The sequence below is a fragment of the Mustela lutreola genome, chromosome X (assembly GCF_030435805.1).
Source record: "Mustela lutreola isolate mMusLut2 chromosome X, mMusLut2.pri, whole genome shotgun sequence".
NCBI lineage: Eukaryota > Metazoa > Chordata > Mammalia > Carnivora > Mustelidae > Mustela > Mustela lutreola.
Window position 1 is genome coordinate 113,742,824 of NC_081308.1, and position 16,141 is coordinate 113,758,964.

General features: G+C 37.9%; 1 pseudogene; it reads right to left on the reverse strand.

Annotated features, from left to right (window-relative positions):
- Positions 1 to 583: 583 nt before the first annotated feature.
- Positions 584 to 1,710, reverse strand: LOC131821646 (olfactory receptor 1052-like; annotated as a pseudogene).
- Positions 1,711 to 16,141: the final 14,431 nt, after the last annotated feature.

Below are 16,141 nucleotides of genomic sequence, written 5' to 3' on the forward strand. Positions count from 1 at the left end.
ATATGTGAATTAATATATAGTCTCACATTTTATAGCCTCACAGCGGTAGTGATGGTGCAGCATTTGGAAAACACACATTCAGGAGTCTTCTGAAAGTCATCCTTTCATGAGGATGAAAGATAGGGACTGAACTTAATTCAACCTAAGGGATACCAAGTAAATCCTCCATATAAATACATGAACAGTAAAGCAAATGTATTTGCATCTCAGTTGCCATTTATGTTTTCTTCTATAATTTATAGTCAAATTACACTATTTTCTAACCTTGTTATCATGGAATTATTTAAACTTATGACTGGGGTTACACCAGTTCACAACTCAAATTGACATATTCATATCCACATACATATTTCCCTCTTTTAAAACATTTATCAGACAGTTGCTTCAGAAAATACACATTGTTTTGGCCATATAACTTCTTACTGTGTTGCTGTTTATCTAAACAACTACTTCTAAGCTCTTAGCCAGAGCAATTAAATTGTTCTTAACAAGGCTTCATTTGCAGGCAAGGAAAACACCGTGAATAGAACTGTAAGCAAGTCTTCATAGAACATGTTACATTCTTGAGACACGAAATGGAAGATTAGGGACTCTGCTTCAATATTTTCCATAAAGGAACTTTCACTTCCTAGTTTCTCAAACTTGAGAGTATTTAACGTGGGGATTAACATTGTATAAAACACTGAAACCATTTGATTTCCTGCCTGGGATCCATGTTGAGAGGGCTGCAAGTTAAATACACATAGCTGTTCCATAATATAGGTCAACAGCAGTCATGTGGGAATCACATATAGAGAAAGCTTTTTCTTTGCCAGAAGCTGAAGGAATTCCCAGGATCATCATGAGGACAGACACGTAGGCGACAAGGATCACCACAATGGAGGTGACCAGGATGAATCCCCCACAGCCAATAACCAGTATCTGGGTGACCCAGGGGTCTGAGCAAGCCAGTACCAATAGTGGAGGAATGTCACAGAAGAAGTGGGGAAGGACACGTGGTTGACAGAATGATAGTTGTGTGATGGAAGTTGTCACAGAAACCATGTTAACTAATCCCCCAAAGTAGCATCCTGCTATCATGAGGAGACAACACACTCTAGACATGGTGATAGGGGAGAGCAGTGGGTGACAGGTGGCAGTATAGTGGTCATAAGCCATGGAAGCCAAAAGGTTGCATTCAGCAGAGGCAAAGATTATGAACAAGCCCTTTTGAGCTATGCATCCAAGGAAATAAACGGCCTACAATTTAGATAACAAATTTGCTAAAGTCTTTGGGATTGTAATGGAAGAGAAACAGACATCAAGAAGGGAAAGGGGGTGCCTGGGTGGCTCAGTGGTTTAAAGCCTCTGACTTTGGCTTGGGTTACTATTCCAGAGTCTTGGGATCGAGCCCCCAATCAGGCTTTCTGCTCAGCAGGGAGCCTGTTTCCCCCCCTCTCTCTGCCTGCCTCTCTGCCTCCTTGTGATCTCTGTCAAATAAATAAATAAAATCTATATATATAAAAAAAAAGAAGGGATAGGTTAGAGGGAAAAAAAGTGCATGGAAGTATGGAGGCAGGGACTGATTCTGCTCAGGATTACCAGGCCTAGATTCCCCAACACAGTGACAATATAAATGATAAGGAAGACTCCAAATAGCAGGACTCCAAGCTGAAGGTTGTCTGCCATGCCAAGAAGGATGAAGTCAGTCACCATGAATGAATTCTCCATCCACACAAGCTGGATATTATTCTTGACCAGTTAAGAGCTCTTTAGACATGCTTTAGTTGAGGAAATAATGGGAAACTGGATGATATGGGTAAAAGAGTCCCACTCAAAACATATCAATCCACAACAGTCTCCAGCCCTTCCCCTCATCTATATTCTCACTTTATTTTTTAATATTTTATTTTATTTTTTTCAGTGTTTCAGGATTCATTGTTTATAGACCACACTCAGTGTGCCATGCAAAACGTGCCCTTCTTAATACCCACCACCAGGTTCACCACCCCACCCTCTTCCCCTCCAAAATCCTGTTTGTTTCTGAGTCTACAGTCTCTCATGCTTCAATCCCACCTCCAATTTCCCCAATTCACTTATCCTTTCCTTCTCCTAATGTCCCCCATGTTATTCCTCACGCTCCACAAGTAAAACCATATGATAATTGACTTTCTCTGCTTGACTTACTTCACTCAGCATAATCTCCTCCAGTCCCATCCATGTTGATACAAAAGTTGGGTATTCATCCTTTCTGATGGAGGCATAATATTCTATTGTATATATAAACCATATCTTCTTTCTTTTTTCTCTCTCTCTCTTTCTTTCTTCCTTCCTTCCTTCCTTCCTTCCTTCCTTCCTTTCTTTCTTTCTTTCTTTCTTTCTTTCTTTCTTTCTGTTGAAAGGCATCTTGACTCTTTCCAAAGTTTGGCGACTGTGACCATTGCTACTATGAACACTGGGGTACATATGGCCCTTTCTTTCACTACATCTGTTATCTTTGGGGTAATCTTTGGAAGATACCCAATGAACTACATAACCAGACAACTCCCTCCCTTTAGTAATTGTGACATTATTTCTGAAACAGTGGAAGTCATCAATACTTACTATTCTGCTTGAACAGTAGAGGGTTTTCTAGAACCTTGATCATTTCTTCACCAGAGATTGTTGCAGAATCAAAATGCCCCTTAATGGCCATCAGAAACCTAAGCCAAGTCTGAAGGTACCATTTGGATCCCGTGAGTGAAAAACAAAAGGATTCATGCAGCTCCTGACTGATCATCAGCTTACTGATTCCTTTAACCATGTTTGGGGCAAAGGCAATGCAGCTGTGCAAAACCAAATATGAATTCCACAAAGATTTGTTCATTCCACAAAGACTTGTTGGTCAGGTCCATCTAAGCAAAGGGCCAGGTCACAAAATGGTTGGAGTTAGATGGTGCTAAGGCTGAGGGCATGGACTCTATCTCTCTCTATTGCAGTCACAGGGTATCTCTAATGGTGGCTTACTGCCTCACGCAAATACCTGGATTTTACCCTGGATGAAGCACCAGACAAGAGAAGGCCTAAGTCCTTGCAGCTCCATCTCCATCTATAGACTCTAAATTAAGTTAGAGTCCCCGTGTTTCACTGGATGATCATCAGTGAGGGGTGTCTAGAAGGGAACCTGTATTTAGTGAAACGTTGGACAAGCAGACCTTGGAGGGTTCTCCCAACTTTGATTAAAAAGAAAAACATGTGTGAGACAACTGAGTGGCTCAATTAGTTAGGCAACCAACTCTTTTGATTTTGATTTAGGTCATGATCTCAGGGTCCTGGGAGTGAGCCCTGTGTTGGCTTCACACTCAGTGGGGAGTCTACTTGAGGATTCTCCCTCTCCCTTTCTCTCAGTCCCTCCCCTCTCCAATTAAAAAAAAAATCAAAAAAACAAAAAGAAGAAGAAGAAAAGAAAAAGAAGAAAGACATGTGTGATTCAAATCAGCAGAAAATACAGGTTCTTTATTTGGTATAGTAGTTAAGATATCCAATCCTGGAGACATATGGACCTATTTGAATCCTAGCATAGGATATCACTGGTTCTGTGACTTAGGACATAACCTATCTAAGCTTTAGTTTACTAATCTGTAAAAGAAGAACACTATATGACCTATGTCATGGGGCAATAGTAAAGATTGAATGAAATATTGTAAGTAAAGCACTCAGCACATGTCAGGTGCTCACTGAATTCTACTTTCTTCATTCCTTCATGAGCATGTCTATCTCTGTATTCATTATTTTTTTCACTCCGTTTCACCAAATGCAAGTGGAGATATTGTATGTGCACACTACCACCATTTTAGATCAACAGAAGTGAATTCTAGGAAGACTGGCTAAAATATAATTTTCAATGCTCCACTCTCTAACCATATCTCAGACCACACATGCATGCACACATGCACTCTCACACACACTTTGACCAGAGCAGATGAAAAAAGAATTTTTTACTTGTGGTAATAATTCACTCTTCTTACTCTATCCTAACTGTTGGAGTTGATTTCTGCTGCTGTTGCTACTGCTGCTACTGTTGCTGCTGCTCAGCACAGCAGCCTGCCCAGGGGAACACTGAATAACTTAGGCCTCTAAATATGGAGATGAGAAGAGAAAATACTGGGATGAATGCAGGTAATGGAAAAAACACTGTTTTCAGTGACAAAAGACATGAGTTCTAGTCCTGGCACTAATTTGTATTGTTTTTCCATGGAGAATCCACATAACCTCTTCCAGCCCCTTATTTTCTCATCTTGAAAAAACAATACCCACTATGCCTCTCTTTTTGGGTTGGCAGGAAGATCAAATAAGATAATGAATGTGAAAGCACTCTGTAAACTCTGAAGGGTGATACAATACACATGGAACGGATCCCTATTATTATTCCATCATGGAAGGTGGGAGAGGGAGGAGGAATGCATCAATATGATCATTTTCTGCTGTGTGCTCCGGCTCCTGCTTACGGAGCTGCACTCTTTGCCCTCCCACTCACCCCCCTACACACACATCATCTGCTCTGCCTCTCTACTGTGAAAGTTTCAGCCTGTGAAGATTTAAACAAACAGCTCTTGACTGCTCACGTACCTTGAATCATAAAAAAGACAGGTTTTCAATGTTAGCTTCATGTTATTGTATCATTTTAAAAATTTTCCCATTTTAGGATACATCTGTTCCTTGACATGTGCATGTACTGTAGGCATTCAATAAATATTAGTTGAATGGATAAATGACTATTATTCTTTAGAACATGACAAAATCTTTTTTTCCTTAAAATAAGATTGAATTGCTTTTTCTTCCCAAAGGAAATAACCATAAAAAATTAAGACTTTATTAAGGAAATGATTATATACCCCATCTACACATGCTACTGCATGTGTCAATATTGCATCCAGAATTGGCATATTATTAACTTGGCCAATGTGTCTTGTATATCCACTTACTGGAAATAATCAGGCACTCTTTTATTTGTTGAAGAAATAAACTTTTATGTTTAAAAAGTGCATTAATGCATTTATCCCTAGAGGCATGTAAATTTACAGTAATGGTTCTTTAAAATCTTTTTTTTTTTTTTGATTACCCTTCTTTTCAGTTTTTTGGTTATGCAGTTCTCTGGGTATCTTTCAAAAATAGCACAACATTTAGCATTTATACAAAGGTTCACTTATTTAGTTATTCAATACAATTTCAGGAGTGTTTAATAAACACAATCTTCCAAAACATCATATATTTCAACCCAACCATTTCCAGATGAAGAAACAGAAGTTCAAAGAGGTTAAGTGACTTGTCTAAGGTCTCACAGTGAATTAGTGGCAGAAATAGTGTTGGAATCCAGACCTTCTGACCTAATTCAGGAACCTTTCCACATTACTATCTTGCTTTCCTTTTAATTTGTTTTCTGCAGTTATTCTGGATGGGACTTTCACCTTTGGTACACTTATTTTTCCAGTAATAGATTAAAAGTCATCCTCTGTCACCATATTTGAGCTATATGGTCTTGAGCAGATAGCTTGCTCTTTCTGGGTCCTAGTTTCTTCATCAATAAAATAAAGCAGCTAGACCAGGTGCCTCTGAGGCCCTTTTCAGCTTTGAGCTCTAATTTCCCATGGCTCTGTGATTTAAAATGTACACGGATCATTGGTCATTCTCAATATCTGATGGAGGGAAGTTGAAAGAGCAAATTTATTTAGATCCATGAGTCTATGTTATACAAAATACTCTATTTTACTCTGTTCTTTCAGCCCTCACAGTGTGAGAAATGTCATATTGGTGTTTTGTCTCTGTGGAAGGCACTGAGGGCCATTGAGGCAAAAGTACTGGAGAGATATTTTCCAAACTTCCTAAACACCTTAAGGCAGAGAGAACTTGGATAAAGATTGGCTCAAAGCATCCAAGTTATATCATATCCTAACCGTATGATCTCTAATTGCTCAACCTCTCTACTATCAGTTCCCGTATTTAAAATGGAATATTACCTAACTTTAATGGCTGTTTGAAGATTAAATAAGAAAAAAATATAGAAAGTGCTTAACAAAGATGTAGGTGTTTAATAAATGTTGTTTTGCTTCTGCTTAAAAGTCCATTTTTTATTTCACAATATGAAATGTCCAGACTAGGCAAATCTGTAGAGGAATTGGTATATAAAAAGTAGATTAATGGTTGTCAATATCTTGAAAAGTGGTGCAGGAATGATAGGATAGGTTGTTTCATTCGTTTGTATTTTATTAGTTATGTGATTTAATTAAAATTTATGGACTTATACTTTGAATATGTCTAAAACTTTCAACACTTATGCTACCCAAAACCTTATCATTGCTTTAGTTCAATGACCACCATGATTTGATATTCCCATATGGTTACATTTCTCATATGTATAAAGCTCACTAGATGAGTCATCAAAAAATGTACAACAAGCACATTAGGGAACATATTCAGTATATAATCACAGGATAAAATATATGACCTCAGCATAATACAAATTAAAACACAATGTCCCCCAGCTTGGTAGTATACATGTAATAAAGACCACTGTTGGGAAACAGGTCACCACATAAATTGCTGGTGAAATATCTGGAATACACTATGAGAGTGTGTAACTGCTCTTTGCCCAAGTAATTCCATTTGCAGAAATATACACCCAAGGATATAAGCCAAAATAAATGAAAATAATTTATGCAAAAAAGTTCATTATATTGCTGTTTATTCGTCTGCTGTATATGTATATCTGTAAATCACTATGTCATAAGTTTAAGGGATTCAACTATGTAAGACCCAATCCCTGCCCTCAAAGAGCCTATAATATAACAGGGAAGACAACTGTATGTGTAACATGTTCTTTCATGGAAATAAAGACAAAAAGCTACAGGAGCAAAAAAGAACTGATTTTATTCCATGGGGGTGGAGCAGGGTTCAGGTGGGGAAAAGAAAGTTATTATGGAGGGGGTAGCATTGAACCAGAACCTTGAAATGTGAGTAGAGTTTGGTGCAAAATAGGAGTGGTTAAAAGACATTCCATGAAAGATTCCAAATGCTCAATAACTGGAGGCTGGCGTTAACATATTACTGGATATTAACAGGCTGGGTGACTATACAATCATTAGAATCAACCAAAAGAAATATATTTGTGAAATAACCTTAAGCCACAAAAAAACATGACTGGACCTGAAAAAAGTCAGACAGGCAGGCACCCAAATTGCTGGATATCCATGTTTGATTCACTAAAGTTGCTCAAGTTTCATAATTTTAAAAGGTCAACAACATTATATAAACGTGGGGGCTAAAGCAAACCTAAAGCATTGCTCTAATCCTTCTCTGGGATTAAACATTCAGTCAGGAGGGCTGTGAACTTTGGGTTTCTGCAGTATCTTCAGGAAAGTAAGAGTCTCAGTTGCTTGTGGTTACTGTACGGGGCTGGATTCTGTGCTTCCTTCATTTTCACGTCTCCTATGAATGAACACAAATCATCTCCTATGAACGAGCAGCTTGATGTGGTGCTCCCCACGCTCTTCACCCTCTCTCCCCATCACATCCTAGCCCACTAAATCCTCTTCTATTTTAGCAAAGCAATTGCAATGCCCAGTCTCCAAATCCCTGAGGAGTTAGGAGGACTCAGAACATCTGTCTTGTTTTACTAAGTCTACTGACAGAAAAAACAAAAGCACCTGGGATTGGGAACCTTAGTTTATGTAAGCTTGGAATTCATCAGCTCTGATTTCTGTCTGCTACATTCTTACCCAAATTTATTGTGTGTTCCCTCTGCAGACATAAAATAGAAATGTGAAAGGCAATTTAGTTACTTTAAGAAAAACTTGTCTCCCTGGCTGAAGTTTTTCAAGTTCTAGGCCCCAGGCAGACACATCAAAATAGATCAGTTTTTACTGTACAGCCAAAATCAGGGACTCTCTGTGAAAGGGCCTGCCCCATTGTTTGCTCCCCTTCATTCCAAATGGAAGGATTTTGAGGAAATGCAAAATGCCACAAACTCACCTGCAATGTCTTATCATTTGTATCAAGGTCATATCTAACATTTAGCATTGTTTTCCCCCAGTGGTTTTTGCTGGCAGGACTGAGGGTATTAGCTTCTTGGACTTCTATCTATATAGCCAGCCACTCATGGGCCAACTGTGTGGTGTTTAACACAAGCACTATATGTCATATAATACAGAATCATTCTCCCCTGAGGGAATCTGTGGCTAATTGAAAGGCTACTGTGTAAATAAACTCTCTTTCCATAACTGTACCTTATGTTTATGTGAGTGTTAAAAAAAACTCATGCCACTAATTCTTTTCATCCAAATCCCACTCAAATCTAGCACTATACTTTCACTGTTCTAACACCCCTGTGAAATTAGTGGGCCAGTGATGGTACACATTTACACAGCTGGGCTGTTTTGATCAGACCATATCTTCAGGTCCCAAATTAGAAAGAGTAATGGGCAGATGGTCTGAAGAGATGGGCCTGGGCCTCAGCTCTGCCACTAACTAGCTGTCTGATATTTGGCTAATAACTTCCCCTTTCTTGTCCTCAGTTTCCTTATCTGTAAAACAAGATATTAAACTGAACAATTTGCAGTTTTTCCCCACTTCTAAGATTCAGTGAGTTTAAGTTCATAGACATGTTTCAGAGGCAGCCTCCCATGAATAAAATGTAGCTTGATAAAGTTGAAAATATATTGGTTTTGCAGTAAAATATACTTGTGCTATTGTGTCTTGTCTTACATATTGTTTTTCCTCAAGTATCTAATTCTCCTATTTTGATTTGACTAATTTGCTATATAGTTATTTTCATTTTTTCCCTACAACAGTATCAGATGCTATGACTATAAATATCATTTTTAATTAATAAAATAATTCAGATTAATTTATGCAGCAAATACTTAACTGAGTGTCTATTATGTCCTAGGCACTAAGGATGTACAGTGAATAAGATAGACAATATCCCTGTTTTCATGAAGCAAGCATACCTGTGGTGGAGACATATAATAAGCAAGTATATAAATATATAATGTAATAGAAGTGCTACAAAATAAACACATTAAATGTCATGATGAAAAATAAAGAAGGGTTTCCAGTTAAAAGCAGTGGATTAGACATTCACATTTATGTATAAATGACACAAAATAAACTATTTTAGAGGCATAAACCCATGAAGAAAAACAAACAGGAAACATTTATGAAAAGCATTTTAGGAAAAGGAAAGCAAAAAAGCAACTATTAACAGATTGGGAGAACCAAGAAACCTGAATCTTAAAACAACAGTGAGAAAATAAACAACACAATTTGCACCAGTGATCTCCCAAAAGGCTCAGATATTGGCAGAATCCAGTCATCACTGGGTACTTCTATAAGTGAGGGTGAAAGTGGGGCTGAAAACATGGGAATTGTTTGAAAGATGGTTTATGGAGCAAGTAAGCCTCCAAATCCCCTCCTCATTTCTTCACAGCAGGGCAATTCCCCTACATGCTTCCTTCTTACAGAAGACTCTTCACAGTGGAGCAATTCCCCTACATACTTCCCTCTTACCAAAGAGTAGAAACTTATTCTGATCATTAAAATAACAAGGTTTTTGGGCTGGGTGACTCAGCTAGAACTCAGTGTGTGATCTAGCTATCTACTATATGGTGAGACTACAAGACTTCTTCTCCTGTTTAGTTCCCAGAAACCTGCAGCCAAGGCTTGCCTCAGGTGGAAGATTGGAAGGTTATTTTCTGAGAGAATCTGATCACCTTATATAAAATTATCTAAAAATAATTAGAAGTTCACCAACAGTAGGGCCCACAATGACAAAAACTTTTAATAAAAAAATCTTTTAATCAGCTTTTTTGTGTCCCACTCAAATATAACCAAACATTCAAGGACCCTAAGACATCATTTTTAAAAGAATATCATAAAAGGAAGAGATCAAAACAAAAAAGCTAAGAAAAAATAACTTAGGGGGGAACATATCTCAGGGAGAGGAAAGCTTTCAAAATCACTAAGATCATCAGAAATATAAAAGAAGGTATTATAGTCATTAAACAAGAATAGTAACTATAAAAATAAACATTGAATAAAGGAGTTCTTGGATATTTTAAGAGACAACAGAAATAAAACTTCAATAGCCATAATGGAAAATAAGGTTGAGGATTTCTCACAAAAACTAGACCAAAGAAACAAAGATAGAAAATAAGAAAAAAATTTAATTTAGAAGATCAAATCAGGAGTTCCAACATAGCAATGATGGATTTCCCTAAAAGAGAACAGAGAAAATGAGGAAGAAATTATTTTAAGAATCATTTGAAAAAAATTCCCTGAAGAAATAATTTCTAGATTAAAAGGGACAATTGAATACCCAGCAAAACTGATGAAAATAGATCCACACTAAGGCATACCACATTGAAATATAAGAACACTGGAGACCAAGAGATTATATCTGAATGACAAAAGTTGAGTAAGAAAGCATAGAGGAGTAAGGGCCACAGAGATGGCCATAATCACGGCATTGCATAAACTATATCCAGTGCATTAATGCATCTCTCTACTCTAAAAGGATATCAGACACATGAAAAAATGTTCAACATCATTAGCCACCAGGGAAATTCAAATCAAAACCACAATGAGATACACCAGTTAGAATGGCCAAAATTAACAAAGCAGGAAACAACAAATGTTGGCAAGGATGTGGAGAAAAGGGAACTGTCTTACACTGGGATGCAAGCTGGTACAGCCACTTCAGAGAACAGTATGGAAGTTTTCTCAAAAAGTTGAAAACAGAGCTACCCTATGACCCAGCAATTGCACTACTGGGTATTTACCCCAAAGATATAGATGTAGTGAAAAGAAGGGGCACATGCACCCCAATGTTCATAGCAGTAATGTCCATAATAGCCAAACTGTAGAAGGAGCCAAGATGCCCTTCAACAGATGAATGGATAAAGATGTGGTTCATATAGACAAAAGAATATTACTCAGCCACCAGAAGGGATGAATATCCACCATTTGCAGAGACATGAATGGAACTGGAGGGAATTATGCTAAATCAACCAGAGAAAGACAATTATATGGTTTCACTCATATGTGGAACATAAGGAATAGCATGAAGGACCACAGGGAAGGGAGGGAAAACTGAAGAGGGTGGGAATTAGAAGGGAAGACAAACCATGAGAGACTATGGACTCTGGGAAACAATCTGAGGGTTTCCGTGGGCAGGGGGAGGGGGGGGATGGGTTAGCCTGGTGATGGGTATTAAGGAGGATATGTATTGCAATGAGCACTTGGTGTTCTATGCAAACAATGAATCATGGAACACTACATCAAAAACTAATGATGTACTGTATGGTGACTAACATAATAAAAAAAAAGAAAAAGTGAATTGGGGCAAATTGGTTGGGGAGAATCTTGGAACACTGAAAAAATTAAATTAAATTAAAAAAAGAATAAAAACAAAAAATAGATTACTATAAACCATATATACTAACAAATCGGATAACTTAGGGGAAAAAAAAAAAAACAGATAATTCCTAAAAATGCACAAGTTACCATGGTTGAATGAATCTTGACTCCAAGAAATAAGAAATCTTAGACCAATAATAAGAATGAAAGTTGATTTTGGAATCAAAAATTGCCCAGCACAGAAAAGCCCAAGACCATATAGTTTCATTGGTGAATTCTACCACACAATTAACAAAATAATAAATGAAAATCTTTATCAAAATTTTACAAATACTAGAATAGAGGAAACACATTCAAAACTATTCCATGAGGCCAGTAGTACCCTGATACCAACCCCGAAGATCTGGATTCTAATGGATTCTCAAGAATATAAACTCAAATTGGTGGCCTTAGATTTCCTTTCCTTACAGATCCCATGGCAGGTCTTGTTTAGGAGATAGTAATTTTCTTAGTCTGCTCAGGTTGCCATAACAAAATAAATTAAACAATAGGAATTTATTTTTCTCTCAGTTCTAGAAACTGGGAGTGCAAGATTAAGATACCAGCATGGTTGATTTCTAATGAGAGTACTCTTCCTGGCTTGCAAACAACCACTTTCTACTGTGTCCTCACATACGGAGAGAGAGCACTCTCTGGTATCTCTTCTTTTGAAGAGTATAAGAATTTTCAGGGGTAGGGGTATACAATTCAGTCCACAGCAGTAATGAAACTTGCAGAGCAAAGAGGCAAAGGGTCAGGCAGTCCTTCTAAATGATACACAGTTGAGTGAATAGTCTACAATCATATTCCTTCCAGATTTATCTATGTCTACTAAATATGTCTACTAAAGCACTCTATCCAACTCCCAGCACTCTTCCAAACCACCATGTGATAAAGATAAAGACTACTGTACTCTAAAATCATCTGATGGGATCAAGTTTCATAGACAGAAAAGGAATTCCTTTGTGTTTAATAGATAATAGGGAAATAATATGTCCAAAGTCACTCTGAAAATAATGTTTCAAGCTAGAATTGAGACACAGAGCTCTTGTATCCCAACAAAATATTATTTTCCTTCTACAGACTTAGTAGCCATTGTCCTAAGAGACCAATGCCTCAGGTTGGTTCTGAGAGAATTCAACATATACTTAAGGACTGCTAAAATGCTGGGTCACTGTGACACTTAGTCTGATTTTAACTGTTCAGTTCCATCTTCCTGCACATTCTATCAATAAACTGAAAATCAGGGAGATCCCCTTCCTCCACCAGCCTTAAATTTCATTAAGGAAGAAGTACACTAAGTATTTGTTCTCTCGGCACTTCAGGTGGCAAATTTGATCCTTTCCCAGGCCCGCTAGAAACATGGAAGCTACTTGTTCTCTTGCCAACTGTCTTCAAGGACAGTGTGCTCTCTAAAACCCCCATGACAATAAATATTACCTAATATAGGCCAGTAATTCCATACCAGAGTTGAAAATATCAATGTTATTACTAAGATTGAAGCATTGACTAGAAAATAGTCCCAGTGATCTGCAGATTATGACACAGTTATGGGTGTCACCTTCCCAGAACTCATGTTCTCCAAGGAACATTTTATGATAAAAATCCACCTAAATCTGACTACTTAGTTACTCCACTTTGCACTCTATTGCTTACCTTGTTAAGTTGTTGCTTTGAAAACACTATTGTGGTGTTCAGATTTGTCATTGAGCAAGTGTGTGTTCTCCCTAACAGACTTGTGAGTTCTATATAGCTGTGTCTGAGTACGGTCTTCAACACCTGTGCTTTATGTGTTCTAAATTTTCCTTTCTTTTTTTTTTTTTTTAAGATTTTATTTATTTATTTGACAGAGAGAGATCACAAGTAGGCAGAGAGGCAGGCAGAGAGAGAGGAGGAAGCAGGCTCCCTGCCGAGCAGAGAGCCCGATGTGGGTGTGGGACTCGATCCCAGGACCTGAGATCATGACCTGAGCCGAAGGCAGCGGCTTAACCCACTGAGCCACCCAGGCGCCCTAAATTTTCCTTTCTTAACATTTCTTTTCACAGGCACAACAATCTAATATTATGAGGAAGGATCAGAGGTAAGTATTGTCCAAATATGGCTCATGCACCAAATATAGCAGACTGAATAGTAAAATGTGACACCATCTGCTATGATTCTCTGCAATGATAGTAGCTAAGTGGTTAAACTTTGATGTCCATGTATCTCCCTCCCTACCCCCCTTCAACAGTCCTTCTATGTCCCAAAGTTTCCCTTATGTAATTGCCAAAAAAACCTAGATAAACGGGATAAATGGATGGAACAGGAACACCATAGGTTAGGGTCAGCCCTTGCTCTCCCACTCCTCTCAGTGTTTCCTTTTTTTTTTTTTTTTTTCTTGCTGCTAGAGATGTTTGTCGGGGAGGAAGAGAAGAAGGCAAGAGGGAATTCACTGCATCCTCAACCATTCTCTGCCAACTGGATGAAAGGGAGGAGACCTACAGGTTGCTTCTCTCACTTCATTTCCACTTCCTTAATCCTAAAGAAGAGTTTTCATACTGCCTCCTTCTCCCATTAGTGAAACAATGAATAAATGGATAGTCTGGGTGTTCATCTTGAAGAGGTTTCCAATGAAGTTATAGGCAGAGATTGGCTCTGATTTTATTGACAAGCTAACTGTTTCTAGTGTTTTTAAAAAAAACTTTTATTATGCAGATTACTTAAAGCGATGCTTAATCTTTTTCTTTTCTCTCTCCTGTTTCCTCATCTCAAACAGAAACCTACTTCTACAACTACCTCCAGATGACCTTTCTTAGCTACAACACTCTTTTGTAATAAACCCCCTACTCCCACACACAACATAGGCTAAATGATTAGGCAGAATGTAACTTTTTTGTCATGAACTCTCTAAGTGGGCAGGCCCCACACATACTCTCTAGTCACTTGAAATAGGGATGCAGTTCTTTAGGGAGCCTCCAAACAAAGAATTGGAGCCACAAAAGAAAGGACTACTTATTTATAGCCATTTTGCCAAGTATTTCTGATATTAGTCCTTCCCTGGTAATTGTCAGTCTGCTCGGTTCTCCCACAACACAAAATCATGTTTATGCTATTCCTCTTAGATGCTACTGCCAAATATCATTAATCAGCTGGTACACACAAAGACCTTCACAATTATACCCAACTTGTTACCTTCTACCATTATCTCCTGTACTACAGCCATACCAGACAACTCTAAATTACTGCACACATCATGTACTTTGAGGCCTCACACGTTTATCCTCTATATCTTTACAATAGGGCTTCAAATTGCTTTTCATTCTTCAAGACTCATTTAAAAAGTCATTTTCTCAGGCGCCTGGGTGGCTCAGTGGGTTAAGCCGCTGCTTTCGGCTCAGGTCATGATCTCAGGGTCCTGGGATCGAGTCCCGCATCGGGCTCTCTGCTCGGCAGGGAGCCTGCTTCCCTCTCTCTCTCTCTCTCTCTGCCTGCCTCTCCATCTACTTGTGATTTCTCTCTGTCAAATAAATAAATAAAATCTTTAAAAAAATAAAATAAAAATAAAAAAAATAAAAAGTCATTTTCTCTTTAGAGTCTTCCATGACCCCTATTACCAAACCAAATTAATTGTTCTATATATGATTTTTATTCTCCCATTAATTCAATCATTCACAAATTTTTGAGTATCAACTACTTGTCAGGCACTTTGCTAAGCATTGGGAATATAGAAGATGATAGACATGGTCCCCGTCCTCATAGAATTTATAGGATAATAAGAGGGATAAGTAGTTCCAATAAATACTTTTTATAGGGAAAGTACAGGTGGCTATGAGATGTCACTGCAAGGATCTGAGATAGACTTGAGAAGTCAGAGAAGGTCTATCTGAATAAAAAGTATTTAAATTGAGACCTGAAGTAGGAATGTGGATTAGCCTCATACAGAGGGTATTACCTTCCAGACAGAGAATATGAGCATATGAAAAGACAGTGAGGCAAAGAATTTGGGGGTTTCAAAGAACTGAAAAAAGGAGAGCACAAAATGGGAATTCAGGAGAAGGCCAGGCATTGTAGGCTGAATTAATAATTCTGGACATTATGCTTTATTCTCCACAGGGTGATACATGCTAGGATGGATTGGGCTTGTGCCAATGTCCCCATAGGTACAGAACTGAATAAAGTGGGTCTCTGAGAAGAAGAAAAACTAATTCTGGACCTTAAATTAAGAGGAATAGGAAGTTACTAAAAGAGATTACCCTGGAACTATTCAGAGGTAACAAGTTATATACAAAGACATGCTAATCTCCTGGAAAAGGATGATAAAGAGAAGTAGGATGTATATGAGTGATAGTTAAGATCAGAAATCTACTGTATGGTGACTCACATAACATAATAAAAATTTATTTTAAAAATGAATCTATAGGACTTAAATAATGGTATCTTAAGAAATAAAGACAGGAGATTTCAAAGTGATAAAAATCAATAATGCTTTATTTTATTGAGGTAAGGAATAATAGGGAAGGATCAAAATTGGTTTCAGGCAGTGAGGTGGGTAGACAATGAGTCTGGTTTTGAAAATACTGAATTTATGGTGCTTATGAGATATACAAGTGAATATAACAAATAGGTGCATGGTTCTGGAACCCAAAAAAGAGAGTTAAGGATCTTATTTATTTGTCAGAGAGAGAGAGTGAGAGAGCACAAGCAGGCAGAGTGGCAGACAGAGGCAGAGAGAGAAGCAGGCTCCCCCGCTAAG